Below are 4,399 nucleotides of genomic sequence, written 5' to 3'. Positions count from 1 at the left end.
CGGGTTGAGCAGTCACATTCACTCCCATCCCCTTTTGAACCTCTTCCCACCGTTGGAAATGCACGGAAATCGGCCTGTACACGGGGGAGGCTCCCCCCTCGAAGGCGAGACCGTCGGCAGAACCGCCGGGTCAAACCCGGCTGAGCTACCCGGCTTACAAGTCTCGAAGTCGGGTTGAGCAGTCACATTCACTCCCATCCCCTTTTGGGCAACTTCCCACCGTTGCAAATGCATGAAAATCGGCCTGTACACGGGGGAGGGAGCCGCCTCGAAGACGAGACCGTCCGCAGAACCGCTGGATCAAACCCGGCTGAGCTACCAGGCTCGGAAGCGCCAAAGTCGGTATGAGCAGTCACATTCACTCCCATCCCCTTTTGGGCCACTTCCCACGGTTCGAAATGCACGAAAATCGGACTGAACACGGGGGAGGCTCCCCCCTCCAAAACGAGACCATCGGCAGAATCGACGGGTCAAACCCGGCCGAGCTACCCGGGTTAGAAGCCTCAGAGTCGGGTTGAGCAGTCACGTTCACTCCCATCCCCTTTTGGACCTCTTCCCACCGTTGGAAATGCACGAAAATCGGCCTGTACACGGGGGAGGGTCCGCCCTCGAAGGCGGGACCGTCGGCAGAACCGCCGGGTCAAACCCGGCTGAGCTACCCGGCTTACAAGTCTCAAAGCCGGGTTGAGCAGTCACGTCCACCCCCATTCCCTTTTGGACCACTTCCCACGGTTGGAAATGCACGAAAATCGGCCTGGACACGGGGGAGGCTCCCCCCTCGATGACGAGACCGTCGGCAGAACCGCCGGGTCAAACCCGGCCGAGCTATCCGGGTTAGAAGCCTCAAAGTCGGGTTGAGCAGTCACGTCCACCCCCATCCCCTTTTGGACCACTTCCCACGGTTCGAAATGCACGAAAATCGGCCTGTACACGGGGGAGGCACCCGCCTCGAAGACGAGACCGTCGGCAGACCCGCCGGATCAAACCCGGCCGAGCTACACGGCTTACAAGTCTCAATGTCGGTATGAGCAGTCACGTCCACCCCTATTCCATTTTGGACCACTTCCCACGGTACGAAATGCATGAAAATCGGCCTGTACACGGGGGAGGCACCCGCCTCGAAGACGAAACCGTCGGCAGAACCGCCGGGTCAAACCCGGCTGAGCTACCCGGCTCGGAAGCGCCAAAGTCGGGTTGAGCAGTCACATTCACTCCCATCGACTTTTGGGCAACTTCCCACGGTTCGAAATGCACAAAATTCGGCCTGAACACGGGGGACGCTCCCCCCTCGAAGGCGAGACCGTCGGCAGAACCGCCGGGTCAAACCCGGCTGAGCTACCCGGGTCGGAAGCGCCAAGGTCGGTATGAGCAGTCACATTCACTCCCATCCCCTTTTGGACCGCTTCCCACGGTTTGAAATGCACGAAAATCGGCCTGTACACGGGGGAGGCTCCGCCCTCGAAGGCGAGACCGACGGCAGAACCGCCGGGTCAAACCCGGCCGGGCTACCCGGGTTAGAAGCCTCAGAGTCGGGTTGAGCAGTCACATTCACCCCCATCCCCTTTTGAACCTCTTCCCACCGTTGGAAATGCACGAAAATCGGCCTGTACACGGGGGAGGCGCCCCTCTCGAAGGCGAGACCGACGGCAGAACCGCCGGGTCAAACCCGGCCGAGCTACCCGGGTTAGAAGCCTCAGAGTCGGGTTGAGCAGTCACATTCACCCCCATCCCCTTTTGAACCTCTTCCCACCGTTGGAAATGCACGAAAATCGGCCTGTACACGGGGGAGGCCCCCCTCTCGAAGACGAGACCGTCGGCAGACCCGCCGGATCAAACCCGGCCGAGCTACACGGCTTACAAGTCTCGATGTCGGTATGAGCAGTCACGTCCACCCCCATTCCCTTTTGGACCACTTCCCACGGTACGAAATGCATGAAAATCGGCCTGTACACGGGGGAGGCACCCGCCTCGAAGACGAGACCGTCGGCAGAACCGCCGGGTCAAACCCGGCTGAGCTACCCGGCTCGGAAGCGCCAAAGTCGGGTTGAGCAGTCACATTCACCCCCATCCCCTTTTGGGCCACTTCCCACGGTTCGAAATGCATGAAAATCGGCCTGTACACGGGGGACGCTCCCCCCTCGAAGGCGAGGCAGTCGGCAGAACCGCCGGGTCAAACCCGGCTGAGCTACCCGGGTTAGATGCCTCAAAGTCGGGTTGAGCAGTCACATTCACCCCCATCCCCTTTCGGCCCCCTTCCCACGGTTGGAAATGCATGAAAATCGGCCTGTACACGGTGGGCGCTCCCCCCTCGAAGGTGAGACCTTCGGCAGAACCGCCGGGTCAAATCCTGCCGAGCTACCCGCGTTAGAGGTCTCAATGTCGGCTTCAGCAGTCACATTCAATCCCATTCCCGTTTGGACCTCTTCCCGCCGATGGAAATGCACAAAATTCGGCCTGAACACGCGGGGCGCTCCCCCCTCGAAGGCGAGACCGTCGCCAGAACCGCCGGGTCAAATCCGGCTGAGCTACCCGCGTTACAGGTCTCAAAGTCGGGTTGAGCAGTCACGTTCACCCCCATCCCCTTTCGGACCCCTTCCCACGGTTGGAAATGCATGAAAATCGGCCTGTACACGGTGGGCGCTCCCCCCTCGAAGGTGAGACCTTCGGCAGAACCGCCGGGTCAAATCCGGCCGAGCTACCCGCGTTAGAGGTCTCAATGTCGGCTTCAGCAGTCACATTCAATCCCATTCCCGTTTGGACCTCTTCCCGCCGATGGAAATGCACAAAATTCGGCCTGAACACGCGGGACGCTCCCCCCTCGAAGGTGAGACCTTCGGCAGAACCGCCGGGTCAAATCCGGCCGAGCTACCCGCGTTAGAGGTCTCAATGTCGGCTTCAGCAGTCACATTCAATCCCATTCCCGTTTGGACCTCTTCCCGCCGATGGAAATGCACAAAATTCGGCCTGAACACGCGGGACGCTCCCCCCTCGAAGGCGAGACCGTCGCCAGAACCGCCGGGTCAAATCCGGCTGAGCTACCCGCGTTACAGGTCTCAAAGTCGGGTTGAGCAGTCACGTTCACCCCCATCCCCTTTCGGACCCCTTCCCACGGTTGGAAATGCATGAAAATCGGCCTGTACACGGTGGGCGCTCCCCCCTCGAAGGTGAGACCTTCGGCAGAACCGCCGGGTCAAATCCGGCCGAGCTACCCGCGTTAGAGGTCTCAATGTCGGCTTCAGCAGTCACATTCAATCCCATTCCCGTTTGGACCTCTTCCCGCCGATGGAAATGCACAAAATTCGGCCTGAACACGCGGGACGCTCCCCCCTCGAAGGTGAGACCTTCGGCAGAACCGCCGGGTCAAATCCGGCCGAGCTACCCGCGTTAGAGGTCTCAATGTCGGCTTCAGCAGTCACATTCAGTCCCATTCCCGTTTGGACCTCTTCCCGCCGATGGAAATGCACAAAATTCGGCCTGAACACGCGGGACGCTCCCCCCTCGAAGGCGAGACCGTCGCCAGAACCGCCGGGTCAAATCCGGCCGAGCTACCCGCGTTAGAGGTCTCAATGTCGGCTTCAGCAGTCACATTCAATCCCATTCCCTTTTGGAACACTTCCCGCCGTTAACAATGCACGATATTCGGCCTGAACACGCGGGACGCTCCCCCCTCGAAGGTGAGACCTTCGGCAGAACCGCCGGGTCAAATCCGGCCGAGCTACCCGCGTTAGAGGTCTCAATGTCGGCTTCAGCAGTCACATTCAATCCCATTCCCGTTTGGACCTCTTCCCGCCGATGGAAATGCACAAAATTCGGCCTGAACACGCGGGGCGCTCCCCCCTCGAAGGCGAGACCGTCGCCAGAACCGCCGGGTCAAATCCGGCTGAGCTACCCGCGTTACAGGTCTCAAAGTCGGCTTCAGCAGTCACATTCAATCCCATTCCCTTTTGGAACACTTCCCGCCGTTAACAATGCACGATATTCGGACTGAACACGGGGGCCGGTCCGCCCTCGAAGTCAACACCGTCCGCAGAACCGCCGGGGCAAATCCGGCTGAGCTACCCCGCCCCCGAACACTCAAAGTCCCTCTGAAGCCTTGCATTCGCCTCCTTGGAAAATTGACGTCAAACATTACCAAAATCGGGGGCACGAGCACTAAAGCTAAGTCTCACCCTTTCCCTATCCCTAACCAGGAACCGAACGCCCACCCTCAGCCTCACACCAACGCCGGTGCCACTCCAGACAGACACACCCTTCAAAACCACACCCATCCGGCCATGCAACTCAAAAAGGGTCCAAATTCAGAAACACCCCCTTCAAAAGGCACTCCATCCTCGGCCACACCACCGGGACATGCTCCCCTCGGCGATAATTAAGCCCCCACCACTATTTGAAGCCAACT

Source organism: Chiloscyllium punctatum, unplaced genomic scaffold (assembly GCF_047496795.1).
Source record: "Chiloscyllium punctatum isolate Juve2018m unplaced genomic scaffold, sChiPun1.3 scaffold_432, whole genome shotgun sequence".
NCBI classification, from domain to species: Eukaryota; Metazoa; Chordata; class Chondrichthyes; order Orectolobiformes; family Hemiscylliidae; genus Chiloscyllium; species Chiloscyllium punctatum.
Note: the sequence above shows the minus strand (reverse complement) of the source record.